The following is a 27477-nucleotide window of genomic DNA, read 5'->3' as shown; positions in this document are numbered from 1 at the left end:
GCAGGTGGCCCGGGGCCTCCACTCATGGCTGGTGTCTGCAGTGAGGACAGTCTTGCTGGTGACTTGTGGCAGTTAACTTATGTGCCCCAGGGGACGCTCCTGACAGAGGTGAACTGCAGCACAGCCAGCTGGTGACAGAGGACTGGGAACATAAGAGCACCAGGCAACTTCTCTGGCTCGTCCGTTTTCATTCCCAGCACCACTTTATGAGGTAGATGGTATTGCCCCAGTTCTACAGGTAAAGAAACTGAATCACGAACATGCTAACTTGTCCAAGGTCACAGGGCTAACAGCAGAGTCAGCCTTTCAGCCAGGCCAGTCTGTGGCCTCAAATCCTGCACTTCTCCGCTCCATCATATCATCCCCAAACATCTGCTGGGCTGTCATGCGGAGAGGGATTAGACCGAGTCCCCAGAGCCTCAGGGGCGGTTGTAGTAGACAGGGAGATTCTAGCTGAGGGCGCGAGGGAGAATTTTCCACCAGATGGGAGCTGCTCGGCTCTGGGATGCAGAAGAGGCTGCCTTGTCAGGCGGGGCCCTTCTCCTAGGAGTCAGAGTGCCTACAGGAGGCTGAAGAGGGGCGTCCCCTTGCTGAGGAGAGAGGTGGCGGAGACAAGTGACCGCTAAGGCCCTGCAGATTCTACAATAGCTCCCAATCAGCAGGATAGGGAACGTTAGGGGGTGTAAGACTTAACCCCCTGCTAATCCCGATCGGCAGGATAGGGGATGTTCCTGGCAACGACCTGAGTGGCTCCAAGCTCATCCTCATCGGTGGACCCAGTCAGAAAGAATGCATCACACCCATCACCATCCAAAGCCATCAACTACTTACTTAGCAGGAGGCTGGCCAGTCCTGTCCAAGGCCCCTCTCTCAGTCCTCGGTCTGCAACCCCTTCTCCACTCTCAGGGATGCCAGCCACATCTACACAGCCTCAGACATCAGGCAGAACCTGTAAAATATAAACACAGCAGACATTAGGGCCTTGTCTGTACCACCGGGCCCTCAGCCCCATTACTTGAGGGACTGCTGGAAATTCCTAACAATGAATTTCAATTTCGAGTTTGTATCTTCAAAGCAAACTATTTAAAGGCGTGGGAGGGGGAGTGGAAAGGCTTTGTGACCTTTACAATTAGGATCAAATTTCTCTTGAAAAAGGAGAGATGGAACAGGCCTTTGCCAAGTGCTGGCTGGTAAGGCTCAGAGAAAGGGGCTGTCTACCAGGAGGGAGCAGGGTGTGCAACTCTTGCTGCAGCCTGGGAGATGCTGGGGGCTGGGGGGTAAGTTGCTAGGTTAGGAGCCCCCCCCCCCAATACGTATCAAGAAAACTCTGTGCCACAGATGCTGGTGTGAGTGACTTTTGGATGCAGGCCAAGAGACAGAAGCAGCTTGAAGAACATCATAGCCCAGGAGAGTGGGGAGTGAGATCTGCCCAGGCCATGAGCTGTGAACTCAGAGTTCAAGGGGAGAGGCTCTCAACTAATCTGGGGAACAGGACATAGGTACTAATGCTAAGTTGTTAACATCCTACAAACAAGGATGAGCCACTGCTCCCAGAATCCTGGGAGCAGGGGCTTCAAAGGGTGAATCATCAACATTTTTGTTTTAAACAAATAAGAAGGCAAATGATAGCTGTCCATTTCCAGCTGGGCACCCTGTTGTCCATACCCAGAGGTGCCAGCGCCTATGTCACCCAGAGCTGGTGGCATCCCTGGGCACCCCCTCCCAGCCTGTGGCTCTGGGCTCACTCACTGGGCAGCCCAGCTTCTTCCCTGACCCAGGACTGTGCACAGCAGAGCCATTCAGGCAGCCCCACCAACCCATGAGGGGCAAGGAGAGTCCATCCTGGTGGGCCCCTGGGAGAGTCCAGGTACCTGCACACCCATGGAGCACCGTCTCCTCCTCAACCCAGCCCAGGGCCAGGGCTCGCTGTCCAGCTGGGGGCCAGGAAGCTGCTCCCAAGAGCAAGGCCCTGTGCTTGGCATCTCCAGCACCAGCTCAGTTAGGCCCTTGTGCTGTGGTTTTACGTTAGCTGGAACAGGGTCGCAGCTGGTACTTGGTGCTGCTTCTGTCCACCACCCACCAACATGGGTGCCTTCCCTCCAGGGCTGAGCCAGGCTGGGGTTTGCCAAATCACCTGCGCTGCCTTCCCGAAGGCCCTGTGGCCACCAGGTAAGTTGCTGTCCCTCAAGTACTGTCATCTTCCCCCTCTCCAGCAGCCCCAGACTCGGAGGCCACAACCTTACTTCTTGGGTCCACTGATAGACTTTTGCTCCAGAAGTGACCGGTGCCATCCATGCAGGAAGGCAGACATCTGTCCCCCAGATGAGTGCATACTGAGCCAAATCACCTCCATCCCAGTCCCCATGGTCCTGAAATTCCATTGCTGCAGCTCCATTCCTTGGGTTACAACATCACTCCCTGGTTCCAAGAAAAACAGCCCTGAAAGGTGTTGGAGGCAAATGGGTGATCTGTAAGCCACTACCCAGTGGCAAGGAAACTGAAATCTCAGGCTGAGCAGGGCCAGCAAGTTTTAGGAAAGGAAAGCAACAGGTGCTTGATGCCAGGGCCACCTGAGAGGGCCCCCTGCACCTGGGGTGGGGCTGCGGCCCAGGGGAATGACCATGACCTAGCCAACGTCCTAGAGCTGACATTCACTGTGGTCTCAAGCCCAGCACCACGCAGCTCCCTGTGCTTCACAGCACGTGCCCTGAGAGCTGGCTCACCCGGTCCCCAGGTGCTGGGGGCCCTCAGCAGAGCTGAGACACAGGGGCAGTGTGAGCCACGGTGCCCCATGGAGTGAGAATGTGAGCCTGATACACACACCCTAGCACAGGGTAGGTCAAAAAACACCAGCCACACAACACATCGGGGCCACATGCTGCCCACTGTCAAGGCACCGTCAGGCTGAGCTGGGAGGAGGAAGAGTTAGGAAGTGGGTTCCAGTCCTTGCTTGCTGTTCAGATGAATCTGTATATTAAAGCATTCGGGGGTCTTGTTCCCTTGCCTGTCCTGAAGATACCTTAAAATCAACCTGCCAGAGGTGAGCATGTGGCACAGTGGCTAAGATTCCATTTGGGACATCAGTATCCCATATCAGACTGCCTGGATTTGAGTCCTGGCTCTGCTTCCAGTCCTGCTTCCTGCTTCCTGCTGATGTGCATCCTGGGAGGTAGCAGTGATGGTTCAAGTACTTAGGTCCCTGCCATCCACATGGGAGACCCAGATTGAGTTCTGGGCTCCTGGCTTCTGTCTGGCCCAGCCCTGGTTGTTACAGGCATTTAGGGAGTGAACCAGCAAAGGAAGAGGTATCTGCCTCTCTTTACCCTTTCTCCCGCTCTCGCTGTCACTCAGCCTTTCGAATAAATTTTTAAAATAAAACTTTTTAAAAAGTCAACCTGCCAAACAGACCATCACTCATGCTAACCTCACACCACAGCTTCCCCTAACTCAAGAGCCCCTCCCCTCCCTCCTTGAATGAGGCAGCCTTGACTCCTCCTCCTTATGGTCCTACACATCTAATCAGTCATTAGGCTCTCTGCTTTTTTATGGCCTAAATATTACCCCCATCTCTTCACCCCTTAGATGGTCACTGGCCCATGGCCCCTCCTCTCTTAGGACCACCATCCAATCAGTTACCAGAGTTACTTTTTTTTAAAAAATGCTATTTAATTATTTACTTATTTGAAAGTAAAAAAGAGAGATCTTCTACCTGCTGATTCACCCCCCAAATGCTTGCCACGGCCAGGGTTGGGCCAGCCTGAAGCCAGGAGCTTCTTCTGGTTTTCCCATGCAGTGGCAGGTGCCAAACCACTTGGGCCATCTTTCACTGCCTTCCTGGGCCATTAGCAAGGAGCTGGATTAGAAGTGGAGCAGTCAGGGCAGAAACTGGGGCTCATATGGGATGTCGGCGCCACAGGGGCCACTTAGTCCACTATGCCACAACACTGGCTCCCAGAATTTGCCAATGCATATGCAATTTTAAAAATTCAGGGGCCTGCACTGTGCCACAGGGGGTTAACGCCCTGGCCTGGAGCACCGGCATCCCATATGGGCACTGGTTCGAGCCCCGGCTGCTCCACTTCTGATCTTGCTCTCTGATATGGCCTGTAAAGGCAGTAGAAGATGGCCCAGGTCCTTGGGCCCCTGCACCCATGTGGGAGACCTGGAGGAAGCTCCTGGCTCCGGATCGGTGCAGCTCCGGCCATTGTGGCCAACTGGGGACTGAACCATTGGATGGAATCTCTCTCTCTCTCTCTCTCTCTCTCTCTGCATAACTCTGACTTCCAAATAAATAAATAAATCCTTAAAAAAAATAAAAATTCAAACCCCTTGGTCAGCCATGGAGCTGTGCCACTCTCTCTGCCCACCCTACCCCCCAGGAGGAGGATGGCCACCAGGTGGAATGAGGTCCCAATCCTGAATGACACTCACAGCCCTGTGGGGTGCCTCTCAGTACCTGCCCTGCCCTCCCTCCCTCCCTCCCATTGGTGCTCTGGGGGTCATTTGCAGGACTGGGGAGAGGCAGGCTCTTTGTCCTTTGTGGCACTGGTATCTGCAGGGACACCCTGCCTCTATAACTCCTCCTGCAGCTCGTGTGTCCTCTCCCCCACCCTCGGAGCTGTCCCTACACCTCCTCCCTCTGACTCTCACTTCACTTTTACTCCGCTCTTTCATTCCACTCACAACCCGATGGCCACGATCTAATACTGTGAGCTCCTGGCAGGTGAGGCAGGCATTTCTCTATCCCTGGTGTTGCCATAGGGACTCATGTCATGCACGTGTTGAATAAATGTTAGTTGAACTACAACACAGCTAGCAGTACATTGGGGGCTGGGCCAAGTTTGCAGGGCAGCACTGTCCAGGCCCCAGAGGCAGCAGGGCCTGGGGGAGCTCACCGTACTGGGGGAGAGCAGCCAGGTGAGGTGCCAGGTGTCAATGGAGACAGGTGAGACAGGCATGGCAGGTGCCCTGGTGCCCATATTGCCTTCTCCTAAACAAAGCATCCTTTTGGTCTCCCAGCCCAATGGCTGGCCCCCTCCAGCCTCTCAGATTGCCTGTTTTGATGCAGGATCCCAGCAACTAATCGCAGCTGTCCATCAGTGAGCCCAGCTGTGCAGGGCAGTGTCGGTCATGAGCAGAGAGAGGTCGTGTCTGTCATACACCACATGGAATGCTAGGCAGCCCTCCTGGCTTCCTGAAATTCAGCCTCAGCCCCTTCTCTGATTCTCTCACTCACCCAGGACCCCCACTCTGCTCAGGGGAGCTCTGGGGCCTCCATTTACCATCATCAGTCTGCACCCTCATACCACTGACCCCAGCCCCCAACAGAGACCCCAGTTTGGACTCGCCCCATAGGATAACAAAATCATGAAATCATGAAACCCCACTCCCTGACACAGCATTCCCTTCCCTGGGCCACTAAAGGCAAATATGAGTAAGCCCTGGAGGATGAAATGATATTTCTGTGCATCACTCCTTGTGGCTATGAAAGGAACAGGAGGGGTAGCAGGGGAGTAGCAGAGGCCCAGATATGCTTCTAAATCTGCCTCGGCTCCGTGCACCTGAGGGAGAGGCACTGCCCGTCTACGGCCACTTCAGTGGGAGGGAACCAGTCTGGATCGCTCAGCACCCAAAGACCAACATAAGAAGATGCCACAAGCTGTCATTTCCCAGCTGCCTTTCAAAGCAGGGGCACCCCATGAAAGCCCCAGGCCCTGACCCCACAGGCCAGCACAAGCTTTGCCCCCAGCCTCGGGTTTGAGGTCAGAACCTAAACTCACCGATCCCGGAGTTAAGAGAGGACGCGGTCAGGCTGTGAAGCTGCCAGAGTGCAGAGGAAATGGAGGCAGGGGAATAAAGGGGCTGGACCACACCCTGCCTGCTGCCTTCAGATAAAGCAGAAGCCGGTGCCTCTGGGTGGTGGGACCACGGGGGGCACTTATCATCACCTCCTCACATGCTTCTTAGTTTTCCACAGTTCTACACGAGGCATGAACCACTGTGATCATTTAGGATAAAAACAGTTTAAAAGAAGAAAGAGAAGAGGGGAAGGAGAGAGGCGGGAAAACCTCCACATTCCTCTGCAAACCCCCTGGGCTGGACGGATCCTTTCACAACCGCCTGCCACAGCTCCACACGTGCCTCTTTGCCAGCATCCGTGATGCGTGCCTTCCTGGAGAGGCCAGTGAATGGAAACGCCTTCCAGCAAAGGGTCTCAGACCCAGCGGTTGGTAGGCAACTTCTTCCACTCTCCTGCTAAGGAATGCCCCCAACACTGCTTCTCACAGGCCGGAAAGCCACTCCCTTCCTTCTCATGGGTCAAGCGTAGTTATCTATTGCCCAGGAGCAAGCAAGAACTACGGAGACATGGCCCGTGCCTGTGAGAGACGCAGTCGTGTTAAGGTGAAGCCATGACTGCAGATGCAATATACACAGATACAGACACATACGGCTAGAAAGGAAATCAACTGTTAGGATCACCAAGACACAGGACACTGAGCCCGAATGCCAGGGGTGACCTGAAATGAATGGCGTGGCACACTGGAAACTTTGGGACCACATTTATGGGGCCAAGGTCCTGAGTCAGATCTTGAAGACATTATTCAATCAAATCAAAGCTGGGAAAAACAAACAGGCATCTCATGCTGTGTGAATCCCTCTTCCTGGCCCTGCAGTGGAGGGGCTGGCACCAGAGTTTCGGGGACAATGAGGCTGTGGGAAACTTGAGTGACCTCTTGCAGGCCACAGAGCTGGCAATGGGCAGGACCTGGGTTTGAACCCATCTGGTTTCAGAGGTTCTTTTACGTCGGACTTTCTTCCACCTGTCTGGGTGCAGGTGAGCAGATGCCAGTGGCCCGTAGGAAGCAGAGGGTGGACAGAAGTCAGCAAATGGCCAAAGCTCAGGCTCCATTTCCCCAACTTAAGCCATGGAGGTTCCACCAGGACCTGAAAGGGAGATTCCGAGCTGAGCTCTTCCCAACACAGGAGGAGGGCTCAGGAGGCCAGGGAGAGGACACGCCCCTGAGGCCCTCACTCTGACAAGGTGCGCTACACTTTGGATAACAAGGATGCGGGTGGCCTCCTCAGGAGGATGGTGACTGTGCCGGGGATGGTGGCAGGGGATGGCAAACGCACACTGCACAGGTGCTGGCTCACACCCGTGGGGACAGCTCATCCCTGAGACCTGCGTGATCTTAAAGATAATCCTTTCACTAAAATGCTCACCCACCAGGAGCCAGGACCTGGATCACCACGGATGATGCCAAGTGATGTAATCACAACCCCTGCTCTCAAAAGGCTCATGGCAGGGTAGGAGCTCAGAGAGAGCCTTATTGTTACATTAAAAAAATATGGGGTGAGTGCTCGGCACAGTAGTTAAGACACTGATTGGGATGCCTATATACCTACCATATTGGAGTGCCATGGATTCGAGTCCCCGTTCTACTCCTGTTTCCAGGTTCCTGCTAATGTGTACTCTGGGAAGCAGCCTGTGATGACAGCTGAAATGGCTGGGTCACCTACACGGGAGATCAGGATAGAGTCTTTGGCTCCTAGCTTTGTCCTAGCCCAGCCCTAGCCACTGAAGGCATTTAGGGAATGACTCAGCAGATGAGAGCATTCATATTCTATTTCTCAAGTAAAATAAAATAAATTATAAGGTATCATTTTTATTTTATTTTTTAAAAAGATTTATTTATTTATTTGACAGCAGAGTTACAGAGAGCTAGAAAGAGAGAGGGAAGGGGAGGGAGGGATAGAGGGAGAGAGAGAGAGGGACAGAGGGAGAGGGAGGGAGGGAGGGACAGAGGGGGGGATGGAGGGAGGGAGGGACGGAGGGAGAGGAGGGGGGAGAGAGAGAGAGAGAGAGAGAGAGGGAGGGGTCTTCCATCTGGTGGTTCACTCCCCAGATGGCTGCAATAGCCAGAGCTATGCTGATTTGAAGCCAGAAGCCTCTTCCGGGTCTCCCATGTGGGTGCAAGGACTTGGCCCATCCTATACTGCTTTCCCAGGCCATAGCAGAGAGCTGGATCAGAAGTGGAGCAGTCAGGACTCAAACCAGTATACCATATGGGATGCTGGCACTGCAGGCAGTGGTTTTACCTGCTACACCACAGTGCCAGCCCCTGTTTTATTCTTTAAAGATGTATATATTTATTTATTTACCCATTCATTTATTCATTCATTTGAAGGACAGCACAACAGAGAGAGGGAGTGAGACAGAGAAAGGGGGATTTTCTATCCACTGGTTCACTCCCCAAATGGCTGCAACAGCAAGGTCTGGGACAGTTCAACCCTAGGAACCAGAAACACCATTTGAGTCTCTTATATGGGTGATGGGTCCCCAGGTACGCAGGCCATCTTCTTCTCAGGCACATTGGCAGGAAACTGGATTGGAAGCAGAGAAACCAGGATCTGAATGAACAATCTGCTGCAAGCAGCAGGTTAACCCACACCACCGCAACATTGGCCCCAGGATGCCACTGTTTTGGACCAAGCTCTTGATCTGGGCCTCAACAAAGCAGACTGAAAATGAAAATGCAAAGATCCAGCTCTCCAAAGTTGTGTGTGGGTAGCAGTTTAGAGGGTTGAATAGCCCTGAGACACTTTCGGCTTAGAAAATGAGCCCTTTTCAGAAACCAATGCTCAGTGTGTGGGCCGCAACACCAGACCCATTTATATACAGGCCATGGCCCAGCAGGCTTTCCCTGGCCCATGGTACCAGAACCATGCCCACACTCCTATGTTTCTAGGGCAGCTTTCAGAAATGAGTCAGTGTTGTCCATGTCATTGGCCCTCAGTGATCAGAGAATAAGGTGCCTTGCAAGCTAACCAATATGCAGAGATTCAACCAAGATGCTGGGGAAGCTTAAAAAATACTAGTAGACACACAGGCTGGTTCCACCTACAAGGAAGAGTTTTCCATTGCATCTGTCATGATGGGAAAGCTTGTCCTCCCTTCAAACAAACAAAACTCTCGTATGCTGACACACAGGAAATAGGACACGCCAAACCTTTAATAGTCAAAATCTTAAAACAGCAGATAAATGGAATTGCATATGAAAAAAATCAAAATTCAGTCTCTCATGCTAAAGTTCCACATCCCCAAACTGAAATGAAGTTATCTGACTTCCCAAGAAATTAGGATAATAAAACATAACAGCCAAGTTTCCTAAGCAGGCCAGCTTCTAGCATAATAATGAAGTTTTCTCTGCTTTAATGCAGTTACAGGAAAGTAACTAGAAGTAACCTGATGTTAACCAGGCAGTCATTTCTCTATTATCCTCTTTCCTGTCCTCACCTTACAAGGAATGTGACTTTTTCATTTTTATGAGAGAGAGAGAGAGAGAGAGAGAGAGAGAGAGAGAAATGTCTCCCCTCCTCTCCCCAAATGACTGCAACACACAGAGCTGGACCAGACCAAAGCCAGGAATTCAATCAGGATCTCCCACACGGGTGGTAGAGACCCATTCCTTGAGCAATCACTGGCTGCCTCCCAGGGTACACATTAGCAGGAAGCTGGATTGGAAGCAGAGGAGCTGGGATTCTACCAGGTGCACCAATATGGAATGTAGGTGTCCCAAGCAGCATCTTAACCATTGCACCCAACACCCACCCTAGAAAGTGACTGAAACGACCAATCTGCCTCTTGTTCTTGGCTTCTGCTCTCGTCAGCCCTTCTCTGTCTGTAAAGCCATCCCCCTCTCTTGGCTCACTGGAACACTTATTCTATTTTATGGACTGAAGTGATGCTGAATTCTAGAATCAGAAATAAAGTTAATGAAAACCTTTAACCACATGTGCTGGACTTTGACTTTTTACCACAATACTGAGGAGACAGTTCTCCTGTGAGGGCTCATGACAGTGGCCAGTTGGTCCCCAACCCTGATGTCAGCAATGGGCTCTAATCTACCCAGATCCTCCGCCACTGGTCACAAAGCCACCTGGACCTCAAGGCTTCACACAGGGGTGAAAGGCATTTGGGAAGCCCTGATGATGCAGAGACAACACAGAATAGTAGGGATGTCTGGGCTCAGCCTTCAATTACCTGGTCCAAACTCAGAGACTGTGCAGATAAGACTCATCAAACAGGCTAACCAAGCTGGCTCATCCTCTGATGCACTGTTCCACACCTCAGGCCGTCAGGGAACCCAGTTGCAGGGACTTTTCAGTGGTCCCCTGGTCTACCTTTTGCCTTCAGGCTAGATTGAACTTAACAGCAGTAGAGCTGTTTCAAAAAGATTCGCCTTGATCAAGGTCAAATATAAAAGAGTTGATTCTTGACTTTTGGCCAGTCTGACAGCATTTGTCCTATAGGAAAGGGAGGAGTCACAACACACAGCTACCCTTGCTCCTCATCCTCAAACCCACTCCCAGCCAAGAGAGCCAGCAGCCAGCCAGCCATGCGGCCACGAGCCCTCCTGTGTCTAGCAGAGTAGACTCTCTTCTGGCCCATAAGGAGGGGAAATGAACATCCTTTTAGCACATTAAGTTGCTTTGTTGTTTTTAATTGGGTTTGGGGGTTTTGGGGTTTGTTTTTCATTAATTGGGCACAAAAGAAAATTATAAGAACACTGTACCTCTAGGCCTGGAGAGGGGTCTGACACATCCCTCCCCCTCTTCAGACTGTGGATGCTGTGAAAACTCAAAGCTGAAGTGAGATTGGAGACTGTCTTGTTTGGGCAGGAAGAGGAGGGAGTTGGTAAGCCCAGGAGGAGGACCCGGAGGGAGAACGTTCAGGGTGTGCAGGTCTGGGGCTCACATGGGAAACAGCCATGTGCAGACATCCCAGAGCCTGAGCAGTGAGGCTGCACCATCACAGGGTGTCAGGAACCAGATGGCAAAAATAGGAGGCATGTTGTCTAACTTTCCACTCCTCTCCCAGCGAATATGTATGGGATGATTATGGCTTGGATTTTCATCACCAAGATACTCAGCAAAGAGCTACTCCAGCTTCTGATTATTTCTGAGTGTGTGTTTGCATGTTCATGTGTCAGACAATGCTGTGTGCTCCCCACACCCACTTTCTCCTCCTCCTCCTCACACCCATCCCCCCCCCCAATCTGGATAGGGCCATGTGGAATAAAAGCAGAGGGATCGGCATCACCTGTAGCTGAGGCAGTGAAGGGCAGAGGTGCCTCTCCACACTCTTTCTCCTTCCCTCCTCTCTGCTGGACGCAGGTGCACAGTGGAAACTCCTAGGCCTGACGATATGACTCAGTCTTCTCCAATGCCCCGCAGCCTGCAGTGATACCCATTGAGCACCTCACCGAGCTTCTGAGTTGCTGCAACGGCAGACAGCCTACCCAGAGCACACACTAACATCGTTTCTTGGCTCAAGATGGTCTTCTGCTAACGCTGTGTTCCTGCTCCCACCCCACTTACTCTATGTCTCCTCCAGGATCACAATTAGCCATATGTTGGATCTCTTTTCTCCAGATTTACCATTTTTTTTTTTTTTTTTTTTTTTTGAGAGGCAGAGTGGTTAGTGAGAGAGAGAGACAGAGAGAAAGGTCTTCCTTTTGCCGTTGGTTCACCCTCCAATGGCCGCCCCGGCCGGCGCACCGCGCTGATCCGATGGCAGGAGCCAGGAGCCAGGTGCTTCTCCTGGTCTCCCATGGGGTGCAGGGCCCAAGTACTTGGGCCATCCTCCACTGCAGTCCCTGGCCACAGCAGAGAGCTGGCCTGGAAGAGGGGCAACCGGGACAGAATCCAGCGCCCTGACCGGGACTAGAACCCGGTGTGCCGGCGCCGCAAGGCGGAGGATTAGCCTAGTGAGCCGCGGCGCCATTTTTCCTCCCACTAGCTTTATTGTTGACATTTTCCCTTTATTTAAAAAGCGTATAGAAAGAAAGATAAATAGATAGACTTTCTATCCACCAGTTCATTCTCCAAATGTATTAGCAAGAAGCTGGAGTCAGAGGCAAAGCCAGGAACCAGGAGTCAAACCCAAGAACTTCAATATGGGATGGGGTGCTGGTATCTTAACTGTGGTGCCAAATACTACCCTGACATTTTGTTTTCATTCCATTAGTTTGTTATTTCACATTTTATTTTTTAAAAATTTATTTGGGAGGCAGAGAGAGAGAGAGAGCGAGAAAGAGAAACATACAAAGGACTCATATTCACTGGTCCACTCACCAAATGCCCACAATGGCCAGGCCTGGGCCAGCCCTGAGTCAGGAGCCAGGAACTCAGTCCAGGTCTCCCACGTGGGTGGCAGGAACCCAATTACTGCCTCCCAGGATCTGGGGCAGCAGGAAGCTGGAGTCAGGGAACAGAATCCAAGTACTCTTATATGGGACGTGGGTGTCTTAGCTGCTAGGTTAAGTGTCCATCACCCACTTCACTGATTTTAATTCCATGAAATTAATGTGCACTTTAATTCTGATAGAGCATTTTATCTTTTGTATACTTTCCTTCATCTCCATTTTGCCTTAGATCTTATCTCAGTCTCTTCTCTCTGCATGAACCGCCTCTGCTACTTCTTAGAAATCACATCTTCTTTAACTATCCTAATTACACCAAGTCAGTTTCTGATATTTTACTTTCGGGTCCTACAGCAGATTATTATCAGAGCCAAGTGACTCTTTTGGGTCTTCTAGGTCACTTATTTCTCCCTGTCTTTCCTCAAGACACTTCCAGTTGTTTTTCTTTTCCTTTATTCTCAAATAAGGTGATATCAAGTCCCTTTAGGGGAAATAGCTTCTCACAAATGGTAATCAGCAAAGTCACATGTCTTCTGGAACTGGAGAGTAGTGAGCCCACAATTGATGGTGATTTTCAATTTCTACACAACCTGACCTTTGCAACTGCTTCAGTGATCCAATCCCCTTAACATCAGAGATACAAAAAGAGAATTATCAAGGAAACCAATCTAATTCCACATCCAGGTTATACAATGGATATTCTTTTATAGAAAACTTAGAGTTCAAATTCCATTTCTTTTAGGTGGCAGTGTGGTCATGCTATTAATATCAGACTGAAAGCACCCAAGGGTGAACCACAAAGCTTAAAATAGGATCTTTTGCTTCACAACTTCCTGAGTTGCCATGACACTTTGGATAAGATACAGTGAGGAAGGGACGGAAGATTAACCTCGTAATAACAAGAGAGCATTCAGCTCCTGCTGACCCAGATCAGCCTCATCGCAGGACATCTTCTGCTCCAAAGAATGACCCAGGAGGCCAGTCGCCCAGGGGAGCACAAGGAGGACCTCTGATGCTGGTCACAAAAGCAAACAAAGGTATCAAAGCAGGAACCGATTTATCAGTGAGGGCACCACTGTATTTCTTCAGACTTGTGATACCATCAATTAATATACATCATTTCATTTATTTACTAGGAAAGGCAAAACACAATTTTAATTACATCATCATTCATTGAGGACACATGTGCATGTGAACTCTTAGAAAATTTGAGACGTGGGCAAAAACTGATGAAGGGGGCCGGCGCTGTAGCGCAGCAGGTTAAAGCCCCAGCCTGCAGTGCCGGCATCCCATATGGGCGCCAGTTCAAGTCCCGGCTGCTCCTCTTCCAATCCAGCTCTCTGCTGTGGCCTGGGAAAGCAGTAGAGGATGGCCCAAGTCCTTGGGCCCCTGCACCCACATGGGAGACCTGGAAGAAGCTCCTGGCTCCTGGCTTCAGATCAGCTCAGCTCTGGCCATTGCAGTCATTTGGGGAGTGAACCAGCAGAATGAAAGACCTCTCTCTCTCTCTACCTCTACTTCTCTATGTAACTCTGACTTTCAAATAAATAAAATTATTATTAAAATAAAACTGATGAAGTACAAGAACTCAAATCCGAGTTGGTGGCATAACCCTGGGACTACCCATCTCCGGTGGGCAGCTCACCTCTGGCAGAGCAGGGAGTCAAGGGATGACACCGAGGAAGCAGGTGCCGGGGGCTTCAGCAGCAGCCCCTGGACAGCCTGATACAGGCGTGCCCACTGCCAATCCCTGCTCTGCCCAGCGTGGTGTCCTGTGCTCCAAACAAGGCACAGCCCCCAAACACACCTTCACTCAGTGTGCGTCGTGTCTTGATGAGGCAGCATCACATCCCAAGGTGAGCCCAGACCAGGATGAGAAGGCAAAGGCTTCTAGGAGACAGGCATTTGGCACAGTGGTTAACATGGGTCTCGGGATGCCTGCATCGTATATCCGAGTTCCCGGGTTTATGTCCTGACCTGGCTCCCAATTCCAGCTTTCTGCTAACGCACACCGTGGGAAGCAGCAGGTGACAGCTCAAGTATCTGGGGCCTCTGCACCCATGTGGGAGACCTGGCTTGAGCTACAGGCTTCTGGTTTCAGACTTGCCCAGCTCCTGCTGTTGGAGCATTTGGGAAGTAAACCAAGGGACAGGAGATAACTCTCTGCCTTCAAAATAAAAAAATTAATTAAAAAAAATTAAAAAGCCAAATCTTAAAAGACAACAAAATGAGATTAATAAAGGAGATTTTCCATGTATTGGTCAGCTTTTCATCTGAGAGAAGATAGCTACAAGAGAAAAGTTTTAATTAACTCCATTTTGGAGATTCCAGTCCAAGTTCAGGCAGCCCCATTGGGTTGGCCTCTGATGAGGGTGGCAGATGGCACTTGTGGCCGAAGGATCACATGGCCATCCTGAAAGCAGAGAGCGCTTTTATAAAACCCCCCGTCTGGGAACTGCCTTCCAAGGGCAGGCCCTCGGTGCCCAGAGCACCTCCCAGGAGGCCCACCTCTCATCACCATAACTGGGTTAAGTTTCCACTCTCTTAGTATATTAACTCATTACTCTGAGGTCTAAATGTCTGCATGAGATCCGGAGCCACATCAAGTTCAAACCAGAACAATCCACTACCCGAGTTTCTAATTTGCTGAGCCAATAAAAAGCACAAAGGCTACACAAAGTATTCTTCAGAAAGACTAACACATAGTAGGTGTTCAACGGGTGGTAACCCCCATCCCCTGTATCATCCCACCAAGAAGCCATTCGATTCTGCCCTGTGTTTCCCCAGTGACAGAGTAGAGATAGCATAGAAAACTGAGAATTTCGGGGGGAGTGATGAACAGCTTAATGGGCGTCCAGAGCTATCTCGCTACGTGACGGGCTCAGGAATTGCCTCCACCATCCAGCATCACGACCAAGAACCCAGACGCTGGGTCCCATCAAGGGCCCAGGATTGAATCCCAGCTCTGCACTGACCTTGGGCAATGTACTTAATTTTTCTACACCTCAGTCTTTATCTGTACATTGTGGAGGGGAACAGAGTATTACATGAGCTAATGAATCAAAGCACAGACTGCACAGGCCCTGACAAGCTTAAAGACTCATAAACATTACGTACTATTAAATCATTCCTCCTATGGCCTATTGGCCTTGTAATAATTTTTTGTTTTGTTTTTAAATCACAAGTCTGGATTCCATCTTGCCAGGAACCATGACTCTGAGCTAATTGCCCCATCAAATGTCCTCAAGGGAATGTCAACAAATCAGTGAAACTGAGCCCAATAGAATTAGGCAGGTTATGTCTAACCACTGAATTTCTGTGCTAAAGGCATGATATAGGGGCCAGTGCTGTGGCGTGGTAGGCTAACCTTCCACCTGCAGCACTGGCATCCATATGGGCACCTGATTCGTGTCTCAGCTGCTCTTCTTCCAATCTAGCTCTCTTCTAAGGCCTGAGAAAGCAGTGGAAGATGGCCCAAGTGCTTGGGCCCCTGCACCCATGTGGGAGAGGCTCCTGGCTTCAGATTGGTTCCACTCCAGCCGTTGCAGCCATTTGGGGGGTGAACCAGCAGATGGAAGACCTCTCTCTCTGTAATTCTCTCTTAGATAGATAGATTAAAAAAAAAAAAAAAAAGACATGGGTAGAGTTCTGGCTGACATGGATTTTAGTGGTGAGTACCAGGTTTCCGTCAGTGCAGATGCTGGCTGCAGCACTGGTAAGAAGGCCTGCACTGGGCTGCGGGTTTTCCCAGCTAATCCTCTGACCCTTCGGCCTCGCCATTCGTAACAGGCACAGAAAGCTGTGCCCAGCCACTTCTGACACACTTGGCCTTGGGAAGGGAAGCTTGGAAGTCAAGAGCAAGGGGTAAGATTTCCATTCTGGGGAAAATAAAGGTGGCAAAGGACTATAAACCAAGGCTGGAAATCAGGAAAGGTGTAAAGAGAGTAAATGCAAAAGGAAACAGCCTCAAAAAAAAAAAAAAAAAAGGCATTGAAAGCAAATTCAATGAGGCTTCACCTACTGGTTAGTACCAAATGGAGTATGTTAAAACAAGGCATGTTGCAGACCAAAAATGCCAAGTGCTGGAGCCACATTACACATCCATTGCATAACCTCTTCAGTTATGAACACCCACCTGGCATTTAGCCACGAAAATGCATCTCATGGAGCCGGCGCCGTGGCTCAATAGGCTAATCCTCCACCTTGCGGCGCCGGCACACCGGGTTCTAGTCCCGGTTGGGGCGCCGGATTCTGTCCCGGTTGCCCCTCTTCCAGGCCAGCTCTCTGCTATGGCCAGGGAGTGCAGTGGAGGATGGCCCAGGTGCTTGGGCCCTGCACCCCATGGGAGACCAGGAAAAGCACCTGGATCCTGGCTCCTGCCAGGATCAGCGCGGTGCGCCGGCTGCAGCGGCGGCCATTGGAGGGTGAACCAGCGGCAAAAGGAAGACCTTTCTCTGTCTCTCTCTCTCACTGTCCACTCTGCCTGTCAAAAAAAAAAAAAAAAAAAAAAAAAAAAAAAAAAAAAAAAAAGAAAATGCATCTCATGGAAATGTGTACCTTCATGGTGTTAAATGAAAAAGGTGTTGGGGTGCAATAAATATGTATACCTTCAAGTCCCTGCTTTGTACAAATAAATATGTATACCTTCAAGTCCCCGCTTTGTACAGGCACCAGGCCAGCGCATGTATGTCTCTACCTCTCATCCCTGCATTGACATGTGGACCTTCCAGAGTTCAATTTGGGGTGTGTGGCTCACTAGACTGCTCACATGAGCACACAATGAGGTGGCCTGGTGGCCTCACCCCATTACTCCTGATCCCACTGCTGGGCTCTCCGCTTCTGCTTTTACATCTCGACTTGGACCCCTCGCGTGTTGCTGGACTCAGCTCCTAATCTTCTAGACGCAAGCATGCACCCTGGAGGAGGTGTGAAGGGCAATGCCTCTGGCCAGGGGACGCATGTGCTCCTTTGACATGGATGCTGGGCTCTGTGCTGGGTGCTGACCACTTCCTAGTGAGAGAGATGCGCCCCACATCCTGGGAGGGATCCTCCCACCTCTGGGCAGTGTGGGCTGAAGGCAGGACAGCTGCCCACACTACGTCTTGGCCTTCTTCTTGCCCAAGCTCACCTGGGTAGAGGGACTAAGAGCCCTGATGCCACCTCTGTCCACCTCTTCCTCTCCTCCCTGCCTGGGAGAAAACCTCTGGAGCCCTTCACTGTTTCAGAGTGTTATTCATAACAGTGAAGACGATCCCATACAGAGCCTGGGTGGTATCCCAGAGGCCCCCAGAAGCCAAGAGACTGCCACTCTGTGCCTCAAATTCCTCAGCTGTCAAGCAGGTTGGCACTTAAGGTGCCATCCCAAGGAGTTGAGCAATAAAATGGGCTCATCCACATAACACCCTCAGGGCGATGCCTGTCCTGGAAGCATTTGATGAGACTGGTCTTACGTGGCAGCTTGCAGTCAATGCTGATAATTCAGAAAACAGCTACACTAGCTGGGGAGGGTGAGCAAGGACTGGCATTGGGAACGCAGACCCCTGCCCCCCAAAATGTCCTAACTCCCAGAACCTGTGACTGTGACTTTATTTGGCCAATGAGACTTTACATTTGATACTAGGTTAAGATCCTCAAGATGGAATCGTCTGAATTATCAGGGTGAGCCCTATCCATCACAGGTGTTGTCATAAAGCCACACTGAGACGGCCAGGTGGAGACGGTGGCAGAGACGACAGTGATGCCACAAACGAGGGAACACCGGGAGCCACCAGAAGCCTCTTCTAAGGCAATGGAGGACTGTCCCCGAGGGCCTTGGAGGAAGCAGTGCCCACACCACCGGGCCAGACTCCTGGCCTCCAGCACCTTGGACGCCTCTCCAACCTGGACGTGCACTGCAATCACCTGAGAATCTTGCTAGCCCGCAGGTTCTAAGTCAGCAGGTGGAGGTGAGAACTGAGGCAGCACATTTCTGCAACGCTGCCAGCCGCATGAGGTGCGGGGTAGCCAGGTTTAGAGCATGTTGGCGGCAGCCTCAGTGTGACGAGGAGGGCATCACTGGAACAAAGGGGCTGAGGTCGTAGAGCCACTCAGCCACAATGCGGGAGTCCAGCTGAAGAGGATAAAGAGGGGACGAAGTCATTGACCTTTGGTGGCACTTGTCCCTGTGCTCAATCGAAGCTTCTGCATTGAACGGCAGCTCACCCAGGCACTGCTAATGGATTCTGACTGCTCTAGTTCATCACTCCCTAACAGGGTCAACCAAGAAGCGCTCTCATGATTTTTGATTTGGAGGGGTGGGGCATGGGAGAGGGGCAGGCAGCAACAAAGACAGACTTCCTCACCCACGGCTCACAGAGAGGGCAGAATGGGGGAATGGGAACTTTGATGACTTTGTTCCCTAATATCTACGATCTTGATGGGATCTTGAACTTATTAATCAATACTTCTGTCCTCATGCTTCCAGTGGGTGAAGAACACTTGAAACAAAATGGGGATGAGAATTTGCCTCTAACGTAGCCTGGGCTCCCACCGACTGGGTCCTGAGAGGCTCAGCTTGCTCACTGGCACACACGCCCAGCATGCGGCTGAGTGTGGGGAGCTTTGCCTGCTAACAGGGCCTGTGATAAAAGGAAAAGGGGAAGGCAAGGAAGCAGGTTCCCCAAATCCCAGGTCCAGTGCAGGAATGGGCACAGACACAGGTGACCTTCAGCCTGAATTCTCCTGCATTCTGCCACAGGACTCTCCAGCACCACCCCCCACCACGGCCCAACCCATCCCACACACGACTCTAAGAGGCTTCATGAAAACCAGTGACGTCTTGTTGTCCATGGCAACTCGGTCCCCAGGCTTTCCGTCCTGTGCCGACGGCACTCCATCAGTAGCAGCTGCCTAAAGGAAGTTGAGTCGTGGGCACTCGGGCAGGAGGCACAGCAGGCTGGCCTTCCCGTGCCTGCCAGGGGCTTAGGGCAGGCGAGCAGTTCTGTGCCGTTTCCGTCTGGATGACAGAATAAAGCATCTTGGCTTTCAAGCTCCTCAAGCTGTCCTAAGACACCCTCTCCTGCTCTTCCCCAGTCACCGGGACCACCTTCTCCCCTGCACCAGCCCCCAGTGCTCCCCAGCACACGACTCTGCCTCTGTGGCTCAGCTCAGGCCAGGCCTTCCATTCTCACGGCCGAGTCTCCCTCCCTGTCCTCAGCTCTGGGCCTCTCATCACTGCCCAAGCGCTTCCTTTCCTGCGACGGCTCACGTCTGCGTGAGAGTCAGGGCGGCGATGGGGACGCCGGAGTCTCCCCAGCTTTCTGCTCCCTGCTCAACTGTCTACTCCGAAGCTCATGCTGAAATGTGACTGCTTTCCTAACACTAGGAAGAGGCAGGGCCTTGAAAGCTAGGTCCTGTGGGCTCTTCTGGTCTTGCTAATGCAGACTTGTCAGGAGAGGGAGAGGGAGGGAGAGAACCAGAGGATGAGAACTTCAAGGCAGTGTGTGGGTTGGCTGGGCTTTGTGTTGAGGAACAGGCTTTGTGAGGCTTCAGGGCTCCAGGAGGCGGAGAGAGTGGATTTATAAGAAATGCCACTGTAGGGGCCACCACCATGGCGTAGCGGGTAAAAACACCACCTGCAGTGCCAGCATCCCTTACGGGCACAGGTTTGAGACCCAGCTGCTCCACTTCCGATCCAGCTCTCTGCTATGGTTTTGGGAAAGCAGTAGAGAATGGCCCAAGTCCTTGGGCCCCTGCATCCATGTGGGAGACCCAGAAGAAGCTCCTGGCTTCAGATGGGTGCACTCCAGCCATTGAGGCCATCTGGGGCATGAACCAGCAGATGGAAGACCTACCTCTCTCTCACTCTCACTCTCACTCTCACTCTCTCTGCCTCTGCCCCTCTGTAACTCTGCCTTTCAAATAAATAAATCATTTTTAAAAAAGAAAGGAAGAAATGCCACTGTGGTCTACATACGCCCCATCCCACACTGGACAAAAGCAAGGAAGCCCTTCTTATCATGTAGCCATCCTGAGGCCACAGCCACGTTCTGGGTGCCGATCTCCTGGGAGGTGGTCCTGGCCAGCCTTCATGTGCTCTCTTCCTGGCATGGTCTAATCCATCACCTCCTGGACCTGAGCACCAGGGTCCCACGTGGGTCTCAGAGTGACAGAGAAAGCCCTCCAAGCATAGCCTGCCTCCTTACCCCCTACTCTACAGATTAGGAGCCCCAAGTCCAGAGAAGCGGGTCCGTTAGCATCCCAGAGTCCACTGAGGCTGAGCCGCCCGGGAGAGGCACTTATCCTGGGCTGGTGTCAAGGGTGTGGCTGACAACAGCACTGTTTTCCCAGGGGAGGGGCATTCGGTGAGCAGATATCAAATCAACCCATTGGGCAGGCATTAACGGGATACACTCTGCAGAAAAGGCACCTGGGTGAAAATGTTACAGATTCTTGACACCTGTGCTGAGGACACTGCCCCCATGTGAGTGAGTTTAGAGGGGAAGCACGCTTCTGCATGCTCAGTGTCACCCCGCGTCATGGTTGCAGCCCTGTGATCCCTGCGCCTTTGGGTTTGGCCTCAGTTGTCCCTCTCTACCCACAGGCACGATCCCTCATTCTCATCCCCTCCTTGGTCACACAGACGGATTCACTTCCTCCCCAGCAGTGCAGGAAAAGGCAGGTGCACCTTGGCGATGTTCATTTTTGGTGGTGAGAGTAAGGAGTCTCGTTAAAGACCACTCAGGCATGGTGGCATGATTTTTCCCACGGGCGAACCCTGAAGGCTACGTTGAGCTTGTAGCTCTCCCTGAATGTCAGAGCTATGGGGACTTCAAAGGCAACCAGGTCTGGGCCTTTACCAGCCTAACCACTCAGTCTTCCTGGCTGACCCTTGCAGGCCCCCATGTCAGCTGTGGCTTGCTGCTAGCAATGGGAGATACCACCCTAGAAGGCAGGAGGGAACAGGACATTTCCTCCCTCAGCTAACTCAAGTGGTATCTCCGCCCCGGCCCCAGCTCCTGCCAGAGGCCTGCCATGTTTCCAGCCTCCAGAGTGACCACAGGCCTTGGGTTGAGCTGACCACACCTCCTCCCTTTCCCCCTCCAGCCCTGGAGTGGAGATGGCTTCTGGCTGAGGCCAATCTCTGGGCCAGCATTCGTCGGGTTTCAGCACTTGTACTATCCACAGATTTTCTGTATTAAATTCCTTCTGCTGAGAAACTTGAAGTTTCTATTTTCCATGTTAGACCCAGATACATAGCCCCACCCTCCCCTGCCCCTTCATTAAACCTGTCAAGAAAACCAAGCCAAGAGGGATGTGACTCCTCCAAAGAAACATTCAGACACTTTGTCAGGGACTCAGATGGGTTTCTTGGTTTCTCTCTCCCACCTGTTTGCAAATTATGGAAGTGCTGCCTTTTTACTTGAAATCCAGCAGTCATTCATTCTAGTCCTTTTACTAAGTATGCCCTCTGGATGTTAAGCCGAACTATTTCCTTCTGGGAGATGGAGATGCATAATTAGAGTAGCTCAGGCTGTGACCACAGTCAGGTAGGTCCCTCCTGCTTCCAGGCCTCCATTTCTGCATCTAAGGATGCAAAAGCAATGCCCCAGGACCATTTCCCGGAGTCCTTAAAAATTTCTCTAGGGCTGGGCATTTGGCACAGTGGTTAGGTTAGACACCACTTGGGACATCTACATCCCATATTAGACTGCCTGGGTTCAAGCCTGTGTTCTGCTCTGAGTCCAGCTTCCTGCTAATGTGCAGCCTGGGAGGCAGCAGGTGATGACTCATGTACTTAGGACCCTGCCACCCATGTGGGAAACCTGGATTGAGTTCTGAGGTCCTGGATTCAGCCACATCCAGCTACAGCTGTTGGGAGAATCTGGGAGTGAACCAGTGGATGGAAACGTGCCTTCTCTACCTCTCAAATAAATAAAAGTAAATAAAATTTTAAAAACTTCTCATAACATATGCAGCAAAATTCAAGTCCTCATAGTTTGGGGCCAGATGGCTTCTTGATGCTGCAAAGTAGGTCTAATTTCATAGTTATTTAAAATATGCCATATCCTTTAAATACAGTGCTTCTGCTAATTAACACTTCATAATTTCTCAAGAGTCCCACGGGCAATTGTTGCCACTTGTAACTGGTGAAAGACAGTGTCAAGAAAATGAATCCTACTTCTTTCCCAAATCGTAGCCCTGGGATGGTATCTGTGAAATGTCTCATCTCCCCCACGAGGGGAATGGAGCCGGAGAGAAGAGATACATGCCAGCCAGTGGCCGGATGACAGGGACCTGGGAGCACCACACCTTGGACACCAGTGTTCTTCAACGGCAGATTTGGGACCAGACAGGTACACAGCTACACGGAAGTCAGTGACCTAACAAGAAGACACAGACACATGCCCACGTGTATACATGTGCCGCACCTGCAGTGCAAAATGGCTGCAGTCTGGGTGAGCCTGAGAGCCAAGGCCACCTGATCCACAGGTGCAGAATGGCAGCTGGGATGCTCTGCCCCACATCACACCAGGCCTCCTAATCATTCTCCCCCACTCTCTGCCTGGCATTTCAGCATTTGGAGATTTGGCAAATAAAATAATCACAATTTTTAAAGCTGGAGCTCCTGAGAGTGCTGATCAGACACTCATCAATCTTTCCCACATCGGTGCAGTCTGAGAAGACAGCATTCTTGGTGCTCCAGATGTTGGGGGCTGGCAGGTCAGGGAGTCAAAGGGAACTGAAGACGACGCTCTGGGGTGGGGGTACAGGCTGCCTTGCCTGATAGTAACAGGGGCCCTGGACACCCGGGAAGCTGGGGAAAACAGGTCCTAGAGGGTGATGGCACACCAAAGGAGGGGAGAGAACACCTGCTTCCCCTGGTCTGCCCAGGACCACCTGCCTGGACAGGCGGCCACCATCCACAGCTACGCTGCCTGGCAAGTGCTTCCTCTGTGCAGGGAAAGGGAATGTGAGCAAAAGGCTGAGACCGAGACAAGGGACAAAAATGCCAGAAGGCTGCGTGTGACTCCATTGTGAATCCACTTCTTTACTGGAAATAGCAAAGCACTGGAGGCAGGCTTTTTCCTGTCACCACCCTGGAAGTTCTGAGAGGGCAGGGACTTACTTGGTCTTGCTTGTCTCTGTCTCCCTGGCACCTAGAATGGTGCTCAGAAAGAACCGATTCGATGAAGGAGAGGGTACAGCCGACTGCTCAAGGCCAGCTAATCACACCATTCTTCAAATGCGCTGACCATGGCAGGCTGCTGGGTTACGGATGGGCCTCCGGGGAAAACGCAAATCCCCCGCAGACCCCTGCACAGAAGGCCCTGCGGAGCCCCCCTGGGTGTCTGCCGCTCCCCTGGCTCACTGCCATCACTACGTTATCCAGGGCGCCCTCCCTGACACGTACAGCAGGAGGCAGAGGCTGCACCAAGTAACCAGACATTCCTCTTGTCACACAGCAGCAGCCTCAGCACCGGGAGACACGAAAGGGAAATTCTCCCAGGTATGTACCTGAGCCACCGCAGGGGAAAATGAAACTGCTGACATTCTGTCGGCCCCAGTGCCCCCTGGTGACACGTAGGATCCATTTTCAGCCTTCCCTCACCCCTCTCACTGGGTCCAGAGGACACAGTGGCACAGGCAGCAGCTGGGAACCCAGCCATGATTCTGTAGGGAGGCAGAACAAAGGTGGCGATGTGGAACCTTACAAAAATATAGTGTGAGACCTCTAGATCTCTACAGTTTGCAAAGCCAATCTGTCAACCAACCAAAACCAGCCCTGGGTTTAGCCAGCGACACTCCTGCCTGCAGCCCTTCGGCCAAGATGCTTGCTCAGCACTGGCCTTACAGCGACCAGTGGTTAACCCTGCCCAGTAGAGAAACCTGACTACATTAATTCTCTGGACTTGCGGAGCTCATAGTTATGTCCGAAACAAAGCTTTTCCCCATTCCTGGGTGTACACACGAGCCACCCGCCATACTGAGAAGCTGGGGCACTGGGCTGGCCTTGTGAGGGCTGTTCTGTGAAGGAAAAGCACATGGCAGGCTCAGGAGACCAGGGGTCTGGTTCTGGATCTCCCCAAGCCATCCCCTTATGGCTCTCGGGCATGTGGGAGGTGGGACAGAGAGCAGAGCCCCCGGGGACAGGGAGGCTCCTTCAGACAAAGGGCGCAGCTGACTGCATGCAGTCTCCTCCCAGACTGAGCCCACAGCTTGCCAGCTTGCCGAATTTGTCTTTCCTTTGGGGAGAGGAATAAAACAAAGGAACCGCTCTGAGGGTTTCAGGATGGCGCAGCTCACCCGCTGGCGACGGGGAGAGGGGAAGGGCAGGAACTAAGTGACCTCCAGTGCCGTGAGCTTCACAAGAGGAAACATCTGATGTAGAAAGCACTGGGTTTGGCCTCCATCTGTCTGTTCATACATCTGTCTAAATCTACTTTCCGCTGCTAATTAAATCCCAGCTCTTCAAAGTCGCTCTTGCCACATACAGCCCATGCACAGTTTCCCATCTATATCACTTAGCATTAAAGAATTCTGTGCACTGACATTGACATGAAAAGTAAGACGCATCTGAACAAACGAGCTGCTTTCATAAGCTCAGGTCTGAGGGTCAGCTCCACCGAGTTCGCCACAGGCAAGGACCCTGCAGCACCTTTCCCCGATGCTGCTGCTGCTTGCAGGGAGCTGTGAAGGCACCGCTGGCTCCCCTTCTCCCCAGTGGTGCCCGGGCTGCTTTTTAAGGGGACTTTAATAATGCATCGGAAGGGAGAGCAGTGCATGAATAAAACACCGAGCCACTGCCAGGATATGCCGTCTTGCAATCAGGCCTGGTGGGTAAAGCAAATGGACTGGCTTTTAGCTGGAATCTTCTGGCTTGCATCAAGAATGAGGATTTGGATGGGAAAGGCTCTTCTGAGGGTGCCATCTGACAAGCGCAGGTCTGAGCCATCGTCAGCTTGTCAAGCGCTGGTTTTAAGTCCCTCGCAGTAGCCCAGCCACACAGCTCACTGCTCGCTGAGGGAGGAAGAAGTGCTTTTGAGTTAGCCTCTGAGCCCAGCAGGGGTGGGTACGTGTCTGACATTTTAAAACACGTCATCAGGAAGGTGTTGTGCATCTGGTAAAACAAAGCAGGGACCAGAGGCACTGCAGTGGCAAGGAGAGCAGGGCTCTGTGTCTGGACTCCCAATTTGCAGATGCCATAACCGATGTTACTGCCTCCTGGGAAGGTTTTCACGTTGTCAATCATACAGTGAGAGCTGGCACGGTATCAGAAATGCTCGCTGCACTGATAAAGGATTGCCGTTCTTGTCCCCAAGTCCCAGAGCTCTCCACAGACACACAAAGCCCACCCCCAGCAGCGGGGGAGCAGACTGCATCTACGTCGTCAAGGAAACCAGTCTGTTCTTAGCTCTAGAGTTAGAAAGCCGGGGCGGGCCTCAGCAGTGCCTTCTGCCTGCTTCTCCCAATGGGGCCTCCTGCCCCCCTCCCCCGGGATGCTGAAAATCCTTCTTTAGCAAAATCTGTCGCACATCACTGCAGTGGGGCTCCATCAATGTTCAAGCCAGCCAGTAGGCATGAGGGAGCGCAGGGCATGGGGGAAGATTGAGTTCATCTACACAGAAAGTGAAAGGATGATTGGCAAGTGTCGGGACAAGCCAGTGACCCATGTTACCAGGAATGGCTAAAGGCAGCAGGACGGAGCACCAGTGCAGGCCAGCACTCTCTCCCCCCACAGCATCCACCCCCGTGATTCTCCAAATGCAACTGAGCGCACTGGCCATCCACCAAGGGATGGAAGCAGGAGGGACCTACCTGACCGTGGTCCCAGCCTGAGCTACTCTAACTATGCATCTCCATCTTCCCATCCTGAGGCAGGGAAGGCAGTCCGGGGGAAGCCTTTGGAGTAAAGAGCCTGGGGAAACCTCCCTGGGGGTGGGGGTGCAGTACAGAATCAGGAGTGGCACAAGGGTCTGGAGGGAGGGGGCGAGAGGACCCCAATGTCATTTCTACCAAGGAAGGGGAAAGGAAACAGGAAGAGAGAGAGGAGTGAGCCGCTGCTGGCTGGAGAGGGCAGGAGGTGACAGCATCCTTGGGCAATGCTCAGTGGAAACCAAGGGCGGGAACAATTAAAGAAGGCTCAGGGATGACACTTGTCGAGGACAGGCTTGATGGAAAAGCAGTGCATGGGCCTGACCCCTGAACTCCAAGAGCCAGTGTGTCTGTACCACTCTCAGAATGTAGTGCCTACACCTTGCATGATACCTATCCCAATGGGTGTTTTAGCTGTCCTCTTTTCTTTCTTCTAAAGAGTCGGAGACACAGATGGAGAGATGGAGAGATGGAGAGAGAGAGAGAGAGAAAAAGAGAGACAGAGAGAGCGCCTCCATCTGCTGGTTCATTCTACGAATAACCATGGTGGCCTAGACTGGGCCAGGCCAAAGCCAGGAGCCAGGAACTCAGCCCAGGTCTCCCACATGAGCAGCAGGGACTCAAATTCTTGGGCCATCACCACGGCCTCCGAGGGTTTGCATTAGCAAGAGGCTGGAATGAGGAGCCAGAGCTGAGACCTGGACCCAAGTACCTCAATGTAGGATAAGAGAATCTTTACCTGCTTCTTAACCACTGGGCTACACCCCTGCCCTGACCTGTCCTTGCAAACCAAGACCTGAGGGGCCCAGTTCTGACCCACGTCTACCCCCGCCGCCCTGCAAGAGCAGCTGCCTGTGCTCGGGGCTGGGGAGGGCTTGCTGGGTTTTCACGAGTGAATGAATTCTGACAACAAACCCCATGCGATCGCTGACGGTGTTCGAGAGTCCTGCCGTGGTGAGGACGATGAGCCTTCCATCTCCAGAATTTCCACACCTCAGTCGGGTTTTTATTCATCCAACCGCTCCCGTGACTGCGATGGCTTCGTTATTACTAACAACGATGGTGAGGAGCGTGTGCAACAGAGAAATGAGGGAGATCCTGCAAGTGGACCCTGCACACGCGCACACACGCACACACACACGTCTGTGCGCGCACGCTGGCTGCTTGGGGCCGAGAGCTGCGTGATGACAAAGGGCAGAGAAAATGACACACCTAGCTCACTTCACAGTCATGGAGACGCAATTCATGCAACCCCAATTCTAAAACATCTCAAATTTTTGCTAGAATTTCTCAAACGCCACGAAGAATGGAGAGTCCCCAACAGAGCTCCTTAAACCCCCCTTTCTCTGACTCACTGCATTCACATACGCAGCTGCCCACATGCCTCAGCCTCCCCACCCCCAGAACTCCTCTGCCC

At 52.0% G+C, this 27477-nt stretch overlaps 1 protein-coding gene across 4 annotated transcripts in view; it reads right to left on the bottom strand.

Annotated features, from left to right (window-relative positions):
• Positions 1 to 27477, bottom strand: part of ADD2 (adducin 2) — a 111425-nt gene that overhangs the window by 48737 nt on the left and 35211 nt on the right. For 3 of the 4 annotated variants that reach the window (XM_051837642.3, XM_051837619.3, XM_089327587.1), the window contains exon 2: positions 832 to 949. The gene's annotated coding sequence lies outside the window, so the exon portion shown is untranslated. Of the gene's footprint in view, positions 1 to 831; positions 950 to 18107; positions 18316 to 27477 lie in introns of all 4 variants that reach the window. The other variant, XM_051837627.3, reaches the window with a different exon arrangement.

Source organism: Oryctolagus cuniculus, chromosome 2, assembly GCF_051225735.1.
Source record: "Oryctolagus cuniculus isolate XC-2025 breed Fujian yellow rabbit chromosome 2, ASM5122573v1, whole genome shotgun sequence".
Lineage (NCBI taxonomy): Eukaryota > Metazoa > Chordata > Mammalia > Lagomorpha > Leporidae > Oryctolagus > Oryctolagus cuniculus.
Note: the sequence above shows the minus strand (reverse complement) of the source record. Positions and strands in the feature narration are given on the sequence as shown.